The sequence below is a fragment of the Gavialis gangeticus genome, unplaced genomic scaffold (assembly GCF_001723915.1).
Source record: "Gavialis gangeticus isolate Ggan-Ray unplaced genomic scaffold, GavGan_comp1, whole genome shotgun sequence".
Taxonomy (NCBI): Eukaryota; Metazoa; Chordata; order Crocodylia; family Gavialidae; genus Gavialis; species Gavialis gangeticus.
Window position 1 is genome coordinate 38329154 of NW_017729004.1, and position 17943 is coordinate 38347096.

At 45.7% G+C, this 17943-nt stretch overlaps 1 long non-coding RNA gene across 1 annotated transcript in view; it reads left to right on the top strand.

The window, feature by feature from the left end:
* Positions 1-16871, top strand: part of LOC109291489 — a 40211-nt gene extending 23340 nt beyond the window's left edge. The window contains exons 2-3 of the long non-coding RNA XR_002095862.1: positions 6612-6704; positions 15749-16871. This is a non-coding gene — a long non-coding RNA (uncharacterized LOC109291489). The remainder of the gene's footprint in view (positions 1-6611; positions 6705-15748) is intronic.
* The last annotated feature ends 1072 nt before the right edge of the window (positions 16872-17943 follow it).

Consider the following 17943-nt stretch of genomic DNA (forward strand, 5'->3'; position numbering starts at 1 on the left):
TTCTCTGAGTGAGTACATCTTCTGCACCAGTAATTCTCAGTCCTTGGGTGCCATGAGATCCTTTCAAGGGTATTGAGTTGTGTTGTGCAACATTAGCACTGTTAGGTATACACATACCTACACTTGATTCACAAGATTAACTCAGAGATTTGTCAAAAAAACAAGTGACAGCTGACAGCTGGCATTTCCTGAGGGGTATCATGAGTCTAAAAAGGTTGAGAACCATTATTCTAAATCATGTTCATTTAATAGCTGCACTGCCAGGCTTTGTGTTTGATGCACTTCTTTTTTAATTAGCCTCTAGCAAGATGCTCCTCAAATTCTTTTGTGCCTGCAGTATTTTTTCTAACTTCCTCATTTGGGTGTGACTTTTGCCATTACTAGACCCCTTTACTGTTTTTTGGACTGTTTAGTGTCTTTTAATTAATGGTGTACATTTACTCTGTGCCTCTAGTACAGTGTTTTGAACGGTTTCTCTGCTATCTGCAGGCATTTTACCACTTTTTGCTGCTCTCAAGGAGTTTGCAATGTAGGTCTACAAAACTGACCAAGCAAAAGCTTCACATGATAAGGGATTTCTTGTTGTTATCTTTTTTTGGTCCTAAGTAACAAAACAAAGCCACATTTTAAAAAAATGATGTACCATTTAAAACTGCCTCAAGCCCATAGGAAAAGCTAAAACTCTATATTTTTCTTTGCAGGGTTTGAGATTAGCAGTAGAGTCTTCAAAGAGTGAATTATCTGACTTACCCTGTGTGCTTGTAATATATTGACATAAGCATGAGACCTAGGAATGGAGGTTGCAGCCACTGAATTCCCTTGATTTGTTTGTGGGTTCTAAATCAGTCCCCTAACTTCATTTTGTATAAAATATGTATGCAAACTACTAGACCAAAGTGGGGGAAAAAGAAATCTGTGATTTTTCTACATCAAAGGCCTTGAAAAGGTTGTGAGTCAAAGCTTAAAGCATAACAGACTAAGAAGTATTTATGAGCATTTCAAAAGGCAAGTTAGATGGGATTCTGCACTGTGGAAGGTTGTCATGTCATGTTCTTTTTTTAAAAATTACTTGAGAATTTCCCCCCCTCAAAGTCAGATGAAGAAGTTCCTACAAACAAAGAAAACCAAAAAAACCAACCAGGATGGGTCCCTATTTTAGAAGACTGAACTTCTCCCGTCTAGATAGACTGTTGTTGTCCACCCTCAGTTACTGAGATCCAAAAGCTCTACATCATCCAAAGTGGGACATGGTGTGTCTGGTCCTGTCACCCCCAGGTATTTAGCAGGGCTGCAGCAGTGCGGTGGCTGGACTTGCTTCTTGGCAGCTCCTACAGTAGGGGTTCCTTACTGCTACTGCCACCAGATCTGCTCTGTTGCCTAGGCACTCCAGCCCATCTGCCCCATACCCACTACTGAGGGCGCTGGACCGAGCAGGCGGGTGGGGTGTCCAGGAAGACTAGCTTGGGACCCAACCAGGCAGACTGCATGGCCAGGCAGGTGAGATGGAGCCACAGATGGGTGGGGAGCTGGACGGGTGGGAGGGGCCAGGCCTGGGACTGGGATGGGGTCTGCAAGGCAGTGACAACCCCAGGCCTGGGGCCTAGGGCAAAGCCACATGCCTTGCCCATGTGGGTCCTCGCAGGTCCCCATGGAAACTCTGGGATCATGGAACAGTGACAGTGGAGACCCGGGGTCTGGGCAGAACTGTGATCCACTCCCTGCATGCCCCTGACTGTTGTAGGGGTGTGTGGGGAGTGGATTGCAGCTCTGCCCCAAGCTGGCCCCATGCTGTCACTGCTTGGCGATCCTGATCCTGGCCCCAGCTGCCTGTCCTGCTCCCAGATGCTGCTCCCTATCCACTCGTGACCACATCTTATCCACCTGGCCAAGCACGGGTAGAGCCACTTAAAGAGCTGTGGGCAGAGGAAGGGCGGGGGGGAGGGGTGATCTGGCCCACAACAGCTTACCAGAGCTCCCTAAGTGGCCCTCTGGTCCAAATAATTGCCCACCCCTGGTCTAGAGAGTGCACAGAAGGTCCAATCCATTTCCACTTCCCTCTCAAAAAACAAAGTTTGTCCAGCATGTGGTAAAATACAAGGAGAAAGCCATGAAAACAATGTAAGCACAATATCAGTACAGCTAAACTGAACAATCAAGTAAGTATAGTTAGCTAGGCCTGATCACCTAAGGCCTAACTAGCTATACTCCATAAGCAGAAGACTCAGGGCCTTGTTACACATTCATTTTAGGCAGCTCCTGGAGCCCTTATCATCTGGATTGTCCACACATTAACACCTGCACCGAGTTTGAAACATACTTTAGGCAGCTGAAGGTTATGGCCCTCCAGTGCAGGTTTATCTCTGATCGGTGTTATCCAGCTGGTGTTCCGTTAATGTGTGGCCGTTCCCCACAGATGACCTGCCCAGGTTGCAGTCCTTCAGCATCCCAGGATGATGGGTCTTCTGCACCCTCCTGTTCTGTGTAGAAAAACTTTCCATCCTCTGAACTCTGCTGCCCAGAAGGCAGTTCTGGCACCAAGCCAAGTTCCCCTCCCACTCCCAGGGGTGCAACAGCCTGCAGAGCACATACCAGCTAGCCAAGTTGCAATGTATGGATGGGTTCAGGATGGGGGGAACAAGGTAAGGAGCTGGATCAGGTGCCCATGAGATGGAGCTTTTTGCCTCAGGCAGAGCCAGTAGCTCCCCAAAAGCGTCTTTCACCACTTCCACCTTGGGAAGCAGAACATGCACCCCTAAAAACTCACAGCTGTAGCTCCCTGTCAGGCTCCTGCTCACCAGCCCTCTAGTGGCAAGTCATAGTGTGCAAGTGGCCTGTGCAAAGTAGCTAGCATTCGCTTCGGATTTGAATCTCCAAATCAGCCAGGCCAGGCCCATCCCCTACTTGCTCTCCTAGCCCGGCAATGGGTGCCTCAACTCCTGGCAATCGTTTAAAAAAAGGAAAAAAAAAAGCCCCGATTCAACAGGTGCTGCTGGGCAGAGGGTGATCCCTGCTGCCCTCCACTGCCCCAGGCTGCATGGGGGGCTCTGGATGAAGTCCCTGACTCCCCCAACCCCCACCCCCCACGGGTACTCCACATGGGACAGCTTTGGCCCTTTAAGAAGAAAAAAACCTAAAACCCCCCAGGGACTCACTGCTCCTGCTGGCAGGGGCAATCCCTGCTGCCCCCCATTGCACTGCACCATGTTGGGGGCTCTGCATGAGCCCCCGAAGCCCCAAGGTTGCTGCAGGAGTGGTGAGTCCTGGTGCTTTTCTTGGCTATTTTTTTCTTAAAGGGCCAGAGCTGGCCTGGGTGGGTCACCCATGGGGGGGCTGGAGGAGCAGGGGGGTGGTTGCAGAGCCCCCCATGCAGTGTGGGGCAGTGGGGGGCAGTGGGGATGACCCCCCCCCCTCCCAGCAGCACCCAGTGAGCACCAGGTTTTTTCTTTAAAGTACCGAGCTGGGACTGGGGGTGTGGGGCAGCAATGGCGGGGTGGGGGTTGGAGGAGCAGGACGGTTGGGGGGGCTGGCAGGGGTCCCCCATGGTCCCTTCCCCCAGTCCCTAGTACTTACCAGCTTGGAGTCAGCTGCAGCTCCCTGCTTCAGCCACCGGGGACTGCCCGAATCATCAAAGCTCTCTGAATCTTTGCTGAAGATTTGGTGAGCTTTTTATCAATTTAGACCTTTAAATTGGTCCCCTGATTCAATTCGGATTTGGAGATTCAGCCACTGAATCATGCCAAATCTTCTCTGAATTGAATCACAACCCAAAGCTTCACACAGCCCTAGTTTTTAGCCTTAAACTGGGGCTGATCCAAACTTGAGCTAGTATTAACAATGTTCAATATTTGAACAGCTCAAAGTGGAATGGGTAACAAGGCCCCCGATCACCTCCATTCCTTCCAAAGAAAAGGAATCATATTTGCATGGAGACGTAAGGGATGGAGTGGGAGAAGGTCATGGATCTTTTAGACTTTGGTTTCTTTTCTTCCTGCAGTCTTCACAGATCATGTACTTAACAGGTGGTTTCAATCCAGCCTGTAACATTTGACCATCAGGTATTGAACACAAATACTCACTCATTATCATGTTTTCCCACAGTACCTCTCTTTTGTAAGTGCACTGCATTATCAGATGTGAAATTAGCACCTGTTCCCAAGCTAATTGTTATGTGTGGGTTCATTCTGGTGCCCCAGTATTGATTTATTTATTTATTGGATTTGTATGCTGCCTGCTCTCAAAAAGGCTCAGGGCTGCTTACTATGAGTACTCTGTAGTATAATGAGGGAACAATGTGTCCCTTTGTCTCAGGATTTGCATGCAGTTCAATATAAAATGACTGCCTGCTTTCTCTTCCAGCACAGGCTGAGAGGACTACCATCATGGGTAGTGACACTTGATGTCTTACATGTCACTAATCTGGGTGATGCATGCCATCCCAGGCTGTGACAGACTGGTAAAGTGCTGTGGTAGGTTGATATAGGGTTTATGGTCTAGCAGAGGTGGCCAAACCACAGCTCGCAGGTCACATGCGGCTCATCGGCACAGTACTTGCAGCTCTCCGGAAACTGGCCAAACCCCCACCCACTTCTCCCTGATGCAACTCTGGGGGACAGTGCAGCGTGGCACCTCCCACCGCTCTGGCTTTCCCTGCAGGGAGCGTGCCCCAAGGCTGCCCTCCTCCCTACTTCTCTCCCTCTGGGACTGCTAGGGTGGGGGCTGCAGCTGTGCTGCTTACCTTGGGGTGTGCTCCCCACAGGGAAATTCAGAGTGCAGTGTCGGGGGGGGGGGGTCACCTTCACTCTGGGTCACTCAGCCCCCCTCCCCACCCTCCAGCTCTTGAACTTCAGTGGAGGATTGGATGTGGCTCCCAGGGTCACTCTGGCCACCCCTGGTCTAGAGAACTGGTTCCTGGGCCTGGACTGGTAGTCAGAAGACCTTGGCTAAGTTGTTGGTTCAGCAATAGAGTTCTTGTGGAAAGGTTAGACACTTTATTTATTCAGTTCCCTTTTTGTAAAAAGAGGATAATACACCCTTATCTCACAGGAGCTTCAAATCCATTACTGTTTATTGTGAGGTGCTCAGACAGCATGGAGTGCATGCTCCATTGCACTTCTGAGACAAGAACACCTCTGTTCCCTTGACAGTGACACCTGTACATTTGTTTCATTAAAACTGTACCTCACTGTACATGGAAACATCAAATATCATTACCAAGGTTTGCTCTAATGTTGCTTTGTGTAGATAGTGCTAAACTCTTTCTATAGCATATAGTCACGTACATCCATGATCTCATATGACAGCTCAGTAAAGGGAGGAAATCTGTAATGCTTTTCTAACTTGTGTCAAAATGTGGCAATATAAAAAATTCCACATCCATGTGCATACTTTGTCCTTCAGCAAAGTAAATGAACAGTAACTTCCCAACTGACAATTAGTGCCACCATCTGTTACTGTCATTATATGTATCTGATAAATGTATGCTGTTTTCTGTGAAGTATCGGGTATATTTCATTCATTCCCCCCCCATTTTCCTTTTAGTAACATGGAGATATAGCTTCTTATCTAAGGGCTTTTTGCTGCTGCCAGTCAGTGCAGTCAGAGTGCTACAGAAAATCACTAGCAATAGCAAAGTGTACTGCTGAGGGAACGTTTGCTCCATTCTCTATGAACCAAATTCCATCACCATTATACTCACGAGTGAGGATACACGGCCCACAAAAGTCAAAGAGCCTATCCATGTGAGTAAGCATTCACCAACATGAGTAAGTTTTGGACAATAAAGGTCTAATTATGCAAAGACCCATATCCTCAGCCAGTGTCACACCAATGGAATATGGCAATTTATAGCAACTGGATTTGGCCCCAAGTCTTAAGAGGGTTACTAGAATTTATTCTAGTTCAGCCATTTTACTTCTAAGTAAATGATCATTGCATTTTCTAAAGGAAAATGTAGGGGAGAGGCAGATGGGGTAGAATAACTTCTTTGTTCTCTGTTTATGTGATTTTAGGACTAATTAGGAGAAGGACTTTGACACCCCACTGGCATCCTAGCTGCCTAAATCCAAATTTTAGATCCTCAAAATCTCCAGTAAACAATACAGTATCTAATTTCCCTACTTGCTTAACTTGCCTCATGTAAGGTTTCCTAATCACTTACATTTCAAGTCACTGGTTATACACAGAACTGCCTGCATCTTGACAGGGCCAAGGCTTATCTCATGCATGAGTCTCGGCAGGATTCACAAACTAGGAGCTCCACCACCTATGTCACTCGTCAGGCCTGAGCCAGTGGACATGCTCAGAGTACATCTGACCCCACACAAAACATAGCCAGGAGGTAGAGGAGGGTAGTAGCCTTCACTGCCCCCCTGCCCTAATCATGGCACTTACCTGTGATGATATGCCACTTTGAATAAAATAATTATTTATTGAGTCAAAGAGAAAGTGAATGAGAGAGAGACCCTATGGCTTGGTAATTGGGATACTAACCTAGGAGAGGAGACACTTGGGTTCCAGTCATTGCCTCAGTGAATATTTTAAAGTATTTTGTACAAAGTTGAACAGCTTCAAAAGGAGATAATTAAAAGAACAGCTTATTTTCCTCTTGGCAGACTGATCCCAGGGTCTTTCTCTAGGGAGGTGGAAGATGTAGATCAAACTGGCAGGCGGATGTGGGATTTGGATCTGGGTCTCCTGTATCCCAGGTAAGTGCTGTAACTACTACCTTTTTTGGTAAATGGGCTAGGGGGACGGAGAGGAGCAGGCATGCCCTTCTTTTGTTTTTTGTGAGAAAGGTGTCTAGGCCAGGTCAGGCTCAACTCAGAAGGTTCATGGTTGTGAATTTGAACCAGAAGAGAGATTTCTTGCTCCAGCCTGGAGTTTAGGTATCTACCAGTCTGAGAGCTTGAGTTATTGGTTTAAGTTATATCCCTTTTGTTGTTGTTTTTGTTTGCTAGTCTAAGCAGCTACCCCTTCAGTGTGCTGGCTTCTTCTTGGAATTTATTCTTAGATGTGTATTTCTCATCGCTTCTAGGGACCCTAAGTACTTAACTTGAGTTACGCATTCTGTTAGACTCAGCAGTGTACCTAAAATCAGGTTTGATATTATAATGTTGAGCTGAAGTCCTGTTCTGTACTTACATCTCACCATTTCTGGAAGTGAAGTGTTGCCTGGAGGGAACTCAGAGTGCTCAGAGATGCTTTTCAAGACTTCCTTGCACTGTTTTGACAATCAGTCTCAGTCCTAATCTGCACAACCTGTGTGTTTCTAAACATCTACTAGGCTGAGTGTCAGTTGTGATGTGAATTTGTAAGAGGGTGAGAAATAACGCCAGGAACTGTAAAATAACCAAACTTACTTTTCACCAGTGACAAGGGCGATCTGAGGGGGAAAAAGAAAAGAAATGCCCTTTCACAAAAAATTTCAAGACCTTAATATTTAGTTGTGTTCCACACTGTAAGTAACCAAGACCTTTAAAAATTTCTTGTGGAAAAAACTGATAAGCCTCTTGTCTCCAGCAGTGGCTTAGCCCAGAAATTTCAGATGAAGAATTTTGCTGAGGATAACTGTAGGGCAGCTTTCCTCCGCAGAAGATTTCTTCCTAGTCTCCCATATTTAAAAGTTGGTTTATATTCTTAAGCTAGATGTACAAAACAACGGAGGCATCTAAGTGCTACTTAACTTCTCTTTAAGTACTGAAGTCTGAAACTTAGATCCTCAAAAACATCTTGTCAGCTATTGCCCAATCCTGGAGGTATCTAGCATCTCTAGGGATTTATGTGCCAATCTTATTTTGCCTTTAAGGCCCCTGACAGTTGTTACACTAAAGACATGATTAAATAGTTAATCACATCTTAAGTAATGCCCTGGCCACATGTTAATTCAATTAATGGTGAAATAAAATGAGGGATAAGCCATCAAGGTATTACACAAAATATGTGTGATGACTTTGTGGCTGGTCCCTATCGTCCCTTTACTTGAATATGTGGCCAGTTCTCCCAGCCTCTTGAGCCCTGATCATCTGACCGGGGCTCCTAGCCAGGGGGCCACACAAACCTTTGTCTCCCTGGTGCTGCCCTGGCTGGCAGCACCCATCATCTTACCATTTACAGGTGGCAACATTGTTCTTTTAAGAGCCATGTTGCCAGGGGTGAGGAGGGCCTTTAGGACAGATTGCAGAGCAAGTCTGGAAATCTAAGGTCTTCCTCTGGACTTCGGGAGTGGAGTTCCTTGGTCAGAACCAGGACCTCTCTTTTCAATTGGCCAGAGCTGTAATTCTTATTCAAGCAAACTTCCCCGGGGGGTTCAGTTAATTTTTTATGCAGATGAGCACTGCAAGAAGGGTACCCAACATACTGTGAGTTCTTCTATTAGAGAAGAAAGAAAGAAGTTTACAAGGCAACTATCTGTGTGCTCTTTGTGTGTTTTTTTACACTGACCACAGAAAGGCACCCACCAGCCAACACTAGTGCTTGCTCTTTCAGTTATGTATAGCAGCTCTTTTTCTCACTTGTGGCAGTAATTTACTGTCAAATACTTAAACTGCTTCACTTCCTGTGTTTATTCTGAATGCAATTTCAGCACATCTGGAAATGCTGATGCTAACGATTAAGGAAGTCCAAATTTAAGCAATCCATTTTCTCCTTGATGCTTATGTATAGCTGTTGTTAGCCTCAGTAGAAGTTAAATGAGAGGAGATCAGGGCAGAACAGACACTTAAGAGGTTAGACCAGTTGCCACTTTAATTAGATACATTTACTCTTTTAATATATTTTAAAACATAGAAAACCATATTCTCAGCCCCTGCCCTTTTGCTCAAACCAAAGACAACCTTCCCCAGAAGAGGTGCTGGGGATTGGTCTCTGAAGCTAGGGACAGACATTCAGAAAGCCCGAGCCTGAATTGATTCAATCTTTGCAGGTTAGTCTAACCTGCACAGATCAAACCAATTTGCAAGTGGATAGACATCCACTTTTCATTCCAGAAATGCAGGCACATGCCTGCAATGGCTCAGGTCAGAAGCCCTCCCTTTCCTTCTACAGGAAAGCTGAGCTGGGAAGGGGGGGAGGGGGAAGAGGGAGCATGTCCAGACAGGGCCAGACCCCAGTGGTAGGGGGAGCAGGAGGAGGAGGAGGGCTCTGCCCCTCAGCCTGAGCTGTGGGAATGGGGCCCTCCCAAATGGCTGTGACTCAGTGACAACAACTCCCCCTGTCCAGGCTGGGCTGGGCCAGGCAGTGCCACACAGAGCCCCTCTCCCCATGGTGGTGGGGCATGGGGGGGAGGAGGGGGGCAAGAGTCCCCCTCCTGCACCACACAGAGCCCCCTCTCTGCCCTGTGATGGGGGGGGGTGGCGGAGGAGGAGGGGGAAGAGTCCTCCTCCAGGGCCAGGCAGTGCCACACAGAGCACCCTGCCCTGAGGTGGGGGTGGGGACATTGCAGACATCATCCTGACATGGCCCCAGGGAGGGGGCTAATTTCTTCCTCTGTCCCTTCTGCCCGTGGGGACTGCAGCTGGATTCTGCCATCCCCGGTTCCCCCTCCACCTCTGCTGCTTTCCCACAGACAGGCAGACCCCAGCTATGGTTGAGGGAGGGGAGGGAGGGAAGAATTAACTTGCTCCCTGCCCTCTTAGCCATAATGGGGCCATGCTGATATGTGTCTGGCCATGTCCCCACCCCTGGTCCAGCTAGAGTTCAGAGGGGCGGGGCCAGCCCTGCTCTCTGGAGCAGAGAGTGCAGCCCAGCCCAGCCCAGCCCAGCCCAGGGCTGCAGAGCATGCTGGGATGCGGGAGGACTCTGGTTTAACTTAAACCAGGAAGGTGTATGGGACAAAAGTTTCATAAACTGGTTTGACCCAAATCAGTTAAGTCTGATACTGCATTCAACCAGGTTTATCTTAAATCAGTTTTGGCCATTTTGAAACTAGTTTGTGTGCACTGAGTGTCTGTTCTGTTACAGGTTTAAACCAGTTTCTGATCACTTAAATTGGTTTACGTTTAACCTCTGTCCCTAGCTTGAGGGTATAGGAGGCACAGGGCATAACAGCTATGCAAGGGACAGGCATAGGGGCAGGCCAGTAGCTTAGTTCACAGTACTCCACCTTATTCTAGCCTACACATGATGCATGTGAGACTGCTATAAATCCAGTGTCACAAGGGGTGGATCTTAATCTGCTCTCAACTATATGGAGATGAGCATTCTGGCTGGCCCAGCTCTAGGAAAGTTAAGGTACTGCTTTACAGCCTCCTTTTTGGCATCTCTTGAAACCTCTTCCTTTACCAACAGCATTGTACAAGCAAAGAATAATTCTGACAGTACCTATTGAGGAAGCTATCTGTTTGCAGAAAGATGCTTATCTTGCTTCTACAAAAGCTAAAAATACAGATACTGCAAACACCTGCAATTAATGTTACACAGTGTCAGCTCTATAGGCAAGACTACAAAGAATCTAGAAGGGACCTTTTGAATGCTATTGTTGTAGTTCTGCAACATCGAATCTCTGACTTACAACTGACTGACAAAAATGCTGAATGTGCCATTCAGGCAGGTTCTTGAAGGACCCATTAAGTCCGGCTTACTATTTTAGATTAAATCCTGTGAAAAACAAATGTAGCGTTCCCTACATTGAGCATATCTCACTCCTTGGGTCAACATGGGCAGACACTCAGCTACTTTAATACTCTTGAACCAGAATGCATTGTCCTCAGTCCTTGCAAAGGTTCTTGTGGGGGTGGGGGGAAGAAGCCTCAAATGGGTGTCAAGGGCTTGTGTATGTGGGTGTATGCTTGCACATGCATGGACACATGAGCACAGGACATACTGAAGGTTAAGATTTATGTAACATCATAAATGAGCTATCATATATTCCTCCCCTGCCCCCATCTTTTTTTCTTCAGTTTTACTTTCTCCATCAGTGTTAATGAACCTTGCTGAGCATAATGAATTAGTTGACATTTTCTTGGGGCTTCTCTGTATGGGAAAGTGTGTTGACCATAGCTTTCAGCCTTGTGTCCATATACAAAAGTTATTCCTTCCTTTGAAGATTATCTGCATCTTATTCTGCTTTGAAAGCTGCTTACGTCTATTCCGAAGAGAGTTATAATGCTCTAATATTTATGTGGATGTGTCCTGGCTTTCAATAAATTAAACCAACCACTATTACCCTATATCACATTGCTTTACATCTACCCCAGCCTGGCTGCTTACCTGTGCACCCTCCACAGTTCTGGAGTTATTTTGACCAGAGGTCACTTTTCTGATTTCGAATTCCAGTACACATTCAGTGTTGAAGAAGGATTCTGACCAGTAAAGTGTGTGTGTTGCACTACAATAAACTGTTTGAATACTGACTCAATAGTGGAATGTGAACAGTTTTACTGTGGGTGTCCACTTGGTGCTGCCATATTGAGTAGATATTGCTATATGAAATGGTGGAAATGACTATTTCTGTGCTAAATCCATAGTTTTAGAACATAACTCCTGGATGAAAATTTTCACTTCTGTTTGAGCTAGACTGTATTGTTTAGAAAACTATGGTATTTAGTTTTCTCAGTTTTTTCTTTAGTCCCTTGTCTCACTTCTAGTATTTGGCCCTCTGTGCAGTTACATAACTGAAAGGAGATAACATTATTATTTAGATTTATAATTGCTCTTTCCAGAAAAAGCTGTTTTCTATGTACTGCCCTTTTAAAAACAGACAATTTAGTTAGTCTCTTTGCCCTTCCATCGCCTGTAGCTGCAGAACAAGGTGTCATTTTGTGCTCAGCCCAGATGCAGAATGAGTGAATTTTTGCATTCCTCTCTTTCTCATGGAGAATTGATATTCTTGTATGTTGTTTTTTGTAGTCTTAAGGAAGATTAAGATTTACTCATTCTGATTGAAAGTGGATGTATTTGCACTTTGTACATTGGAAAAACAATGGAAGAGCAAAACAAAAATCTATAGGATTGAAAATTAATATCACATTGACTCTATTCCTGAAGTTGTTAGTAATTTTCATGTTGGGAAATGGTTGCAAAGCCTTTGAAAAGAATTCTCACAACATCTCATCCAGCAGGGGATTCTTCTTATCCTATGATGTGCAAGGAGAAACAAGTACAGACAGATTAGAGACCATTTTTTTTTAAAACCATGCTCAGAGAAGTGAACATGCACATTCTTATTTGACATAGTTACCCGTGGAGGATGGGCAGTGCATGCCTGTGAATGAGAACTTTTCTAGGATTTATGCCTTTGTCTGTGGACAGAACCAGGTTGAGCCCACAAAGCATACATGAGCTAGTGTGTATGTGTGAGTGGCGGTGCCAAAATAGACTTTGCTGTATGGTCCGTGCACTCCGGTCTCTAGGGTTCCCACTTCTGTGGCTGGACTGTTTGACCCTTAATATGTCCCACTCGCAGGGCATGACCCCCCAACTCACCTTCCACACCTTGATCTTGTGAGTTTGAGGGTGGGTCCCTGGTTATCTGTGGGTGCCCACGCAAGCTGCGTGCACCAGTGGGACTCGGGGCTCCCTTCTCCCCTTTTACCCTATCCACATGGCAGCTGAGTCTTAAACGGGAATACATGCTACAGCTTCTCCGAGCAGGAAGGTACTGGGCTAGCAACTCATTCAGCAAACAACTCAGTCTGCCATGTTCAGTAGGGATTCATTAAGTCCATGGGTGGTGGTGGGGGGAAAAGGCAGCAATGCATTGCATCCTGCAACTGAGTGTCTTATGCGCTTCTGGATCAATGCAGAAGGCAACTCACCCCTTGCCTTCCCATGAGTGTAATTCCTTAACTCTTCAGATATATAGAAATCAAGTCCCTGATGAATAAATGGTGGGCTTAAGTCTCCATTAATTCATACGTAAATCATTCCACGCCCTCTGGTGGTGGTAATTTATTAATCCCCTCTGGGCATAAATAAATCAACTCTTTCCAGAATAAACAATTCCCTTCAGTCTCAATCAATTCATTACCCACTTGATTAGCTCAGTGTCATCCTAATGTAATTCATGAAGGTACCTGACCAGTGGGTCAATCTAGTCCTCCCACAATGAAAAAGCATCAAAACTCACAAGCAAAATCCATAAGGAACGTAAACAGCGTGCTCCCGATCCCAGTTTCTTTCAGGCCACTTACACCTCTTTGCATCTGCAGCTCCCTCTGCCTGTGGATCCAGTGTGGTAATGACATCTGGGGAAGATCTCCCAGGCCATGGTTTACTCCTTGCCAGAGTCTGGATCCCTGGGGCTGAAAGCTCCTCTGAGCCTTCAGTCTCTGGAGCAGGTTCCTTCACCTGCTTAAAATGCCCGTGCCAGGGCTACACTGCCATGGGGCTCTGTCCCCTGCCTCCCGGCTTCCCCATGCTCTTCTCTCACTGGTTTGGGGCACTCGTTTATAACGTCAGCCCCAACACACTGCCCAATCCACAGCTGGCACACCCACAAAATGGGGCTGACGCTGTGCTTGCTGCTCCACTGCTGATATCGTCACTGTCCCTGCAGGTAAGCAAAACCCATCTCCCGCTCTTACTAAGCTCTCATTCAGTCCCCTGACACTGCCAGGGACACCTCCCAGGCAGCTGTCACTCTGGGGTTGCTGTGCCAGGTACTTCCCTCTACCACAGTATGTTAGTGTGTTATCATATTCATGACAAAAACGCAAGGATTACTGGCTTCTAGTCTTGTACTTAGATCACTAATCATTAAACCATTAGCAATATCATACTCCTACCCTATATCATCATCTGCTTTAAAAACTTGAACAGACTGGTATACTTGAGAACTGTGATGTGGGAAAGTGTAATTCAAAATGTCAAGAATTGTAGGAATGCCCATGACTGATACTCTGGATTGCATAACTCATTCATGTATACTAATACACAGTGGGTGCATCTACATGAGATGCTACACCACCATAGCGACAAGCTATGGCAATGTAGCTCATTGCTACAGTGACATAGCGTTGGAGGGCGCAAACTGTGATGGGTTATGGTGACATAGCATCAGCAGGCACAAACTGTGATGCTGGTGCTACATCACCATAGCAATGAGCTATGTCACTGAAGCTCATTGCTATGGCAACATAGCATCTAAAAATAACTGCGTGCTGCTGGGACTGTGCAGTACTGGTGCATATTGCACACTCATTTAGTATCTGCTAAAGCCAGTACCAAATGCACAGTTAGGGGCACATGTAGACGTGCCCAGTGAGATGCACTGGTATTGTTATATACCAGTATATAACAATATAATGTGAGACGCACAGAAATATATACAACCCCCTTGGGGGCACTAATGTGCAGTTCACTGCAACAGAGACCTCTGCATATACAGCCACTCTTACTCAGAGCCCCTAAGCCATTGCCAACAGCACTTTCTGCTGGCAATGGCAGGGACTGAGAGGTTTCTGCATGTTTAGGTTTTATCCACTCTTGTTCTTAGCCTGAAAAACTCAAGTGCCAGAAATTTTGGCTTACAAATGTTTATCTCCTTGAAATCTTTAATCCAGTGACCATGAACTATGTATCCCAGGTCCCATTCCTTTTCCCTTGTTTCTTGGGGATCCTTCTTCCTCTTGCTTGATCCCAGTCCATTATGTGGCCTGGTTCCCTGTCACTGCACATACTTTTGAGGGGGAATGGGGGCATGTGCCCCCAAGATGTGTGTGGGGTGGGGACAGGCTGCCTGCTGTGGGCTCAGACTCCCCACCCTACTGCCCTCTACCTGGGGCCTCCAGGGCCTAGTGGGTGGGCACTGGCATGGCAGTGCAGAGTGGGGCATGATGCTGCTGCTGCTACAGAGTAGGGAAACTCGATGCTGCTGCTGCTGCTGCTGCTGCTGCTGCTGCTGCTGCTGGGAGCTCCGCACTGCCCTGGCAAGGTGCCTCCTGTGGATGGCAACTGGGGCTCAGGCACTGAGACAGGGGGCTGCAGAACCAGCCCCTGGCCCCATAGCCCTGTTAGCTGGGGGTCCCCTCCAACAGGGCTGGGGGGGGCTGTGGGTCAGGAGTGAGGGATAATGGCTTGGGCAACAGCACCAGTGTATCAGGGCTACTCAGCACCACAAAGCAGTAGGGAGGGGACAGCCACAGCTGGACCCATGTCCTGGTGAGCGAAGGGGGTAGGAGGAGCTCTGATTTTCCATGATAAAAAACCCAAAATCAAACACCAAAATGTATAGGTATTTAGAACGTATTTTATGGTAGTGACTGAGGCACTGGTAGGCTTCCAAACTGCTTTACATATGTAAATATATCAAAACATACCTATGTACATAGTGGTGTTTCATTTTAATTAAAGAAGAACACAGATTTTGGGGTGCTTTTTAAATCAGAGAATTTACAATTTTTAAACAGGGAAAACCAGGATCCCTAGTTATGTGGCTACTAAAATGAGCAAATTTAGAGGAGTGACTGTAGTGCAGGTATAGTCCCAAAAAGAGAAATAGGAATGAAAACTGCATTGTGCATCACAGTTTATTTTGGCCCCATGCTTTTAGCTACCATTTGAATTTTTGATCACTCACTGGAAAAAGAGGTAAATTGGCCAAACATAGCAACAGATTTGTTTAAAAAAGATAATAGTATAATTCTCTATTGTACAGAAATTGTAAGACTAGCTGCCATTTTTGAACACATAAGTTACAGAAGACCACAGTTAATTACTGTTAGACCATTATTGTTGCAATGCACAGGCTTTTAACCCCTTCCATGAAAAATCATTACAGATCAATTGTTACAAAGCTCTGTCTGTTCTGCAGTGCACTGATATCCCAACAACAGGCAGAAGAGAAGACTAAGCCAAGAGGCATCATCATGGAAATCAAACAAGACGGTGTGGAATAGCCCATGTGCTATACTGGTGATATGTGAGGAACCAACTGGGAAAAGGAAAAGAGGAAAGTGGATGCGACATGGAAGAGGGCAGTAGAGACATGGAAGTGGATGGCAGAGAGCATGAAAAACGAAGGAATTTGGAATGGGTCAATGTCAGAAAGAAAAGCAGCTGACAGAGGGTGGGAGACACTTCCTTTTAGGCTCCATATAGTATAAAGGATACTAAGTAAGCCAACAAGCACTTAGTATTGTTCAGCAGGTATTGCAAACAGAATATATTTAAAGCAAAAATTATACTCTGTTTTGGTGTGTGCAAAGTTGATGTGGCCTTTTCCATACTGTCCATACTGGTGGTATTTCTGTGCCATTGCTACATCAGCCAGGGGTCACCATCTGAGAAAACAGCAGAGCTGAAGCTGTCCTCAGCTAGCCCACTGTCTTTTGGAAGAGGAACATTTTCTGCCTCTTGGGAACTTACCTCATAGTAACATCCTTCAACACGAGGACAGCTTTCTCTTGGGAATCTCCCTTCTCTGATTCTTCCACCCATGCTTTCAGTGTGCAAGGGTGTAGATGCCCAGTTCTAGGGAACATGGTTCCAGAGTAAGAGGGAATAAGGTGGAAAATATCATATATCATCTCTAAGCCTTTCCCAGAATGGCAAGAGTAGAGGGGAAAGAAATTCCAAAATTAAGGGGGAAAAAGGAGCAGCTGCTCATTTTTGGCATGACCAATTCAGGGCAGTACCTGTTGTAGTGTTTCTCTTCTGTTAGCACCTGAAGGCTTCTTCCTTCCCTCTCATAGATGTTGCCTCAAGCACAGCAAACTGCTATCACATATGGCAGATCTCTCTCAGACACATCTGCAACCATGACACCTTTCCACCTTCCCTTCAGTCTTCTAAGTACACATCCAATGTCATTCTGTAGCTACTTAGCCTATATGAAAACAGGTGTCAAAGATTTCTTACACCACAGAAGCAGAGAGAGCTGTCTCCCAGAATGCCAAAAGGAATCACACTCAGGGCAAAAATACAGAGGTGGTGGCACCAACATGTTTCATGTATTTTTTTGTTTGCTTACCTGTTGGTTGGGAGGGTGTGAGAGACACTGGAATATTCAGAATGTGTTGTTATTTCCTAAATACAATAATTCTGTTTTGCATTCAAAATGAAATATTCTGAAATGTCTTTCATTTTAATTTTTCAAATCCTGAAAACAAACCTGTCTCAGATGTGAAACAAAACTGTGTTTTGTTCAACTCTCAGCAATTTTTTATGACTTTCCATTTTTTTGAAAATCAAAAAACCATTTCATTTTGAATCAACTCAAAATATTATGTTTTTTACTTGAACAATGCACTTAAGAAGCAATTTGCATAACTCAAGTTATAATACCTCCTTCCATAATAGTATCTCCATGCCATCGTGCTGGGTATGCTGATGTGTCAGTTTTCCACCTTACCCTACTTTTATTAATGACTGACAAGACTATTGTGCTCAGCTGTGCTCCTCCATATTCCCCAAAAGCACATTGAAAAGGGCACTGAGTTGCTACATGATGGGATTTTTTAAAGGAATTGTGAGGGTTTGTACTTTTAGGCCATAATTGAACAGGGTGGGTAGGTATCCCACAATGCACTTCATTGTGGGAAGTAGGTATCCCACAATACACTTCAGGAAAAAAAACCAAGGATGCATAGAACCTAATGTTAGAACATGGCACCCTGGAGTATCTGTTCAGAAAGCCGCGTGGCAAATTGAAAAAGCAGATCTATGTGATTTACAAGGTAAATAGCTTAAACTGACACTAACAAAACCCTGTGGACATAGTCTCTGGATAGACCTGAACCACTCCAGCTACAGTGGAAAGCCCTATCAAAACAACCTTTTTTTTTCTATCGACAAATCCTTCACTGCAGTTTCCTGTTCCACTTCTTACTTTTTCACCAGTTTTGTTCTACAGGAGCCATGCCTTTAAAGCACAGGACTGGAATGATCCCCTTGAGTAATGGAGTTGAATCTTCTGCTACTGTAGGCAGCCATATCAGCCCAAGTCTGCCTTGGGTTTTGGAAACACATAGGCAGTGACAATCACATGTTGCCTGCAGCCTCTGTAGA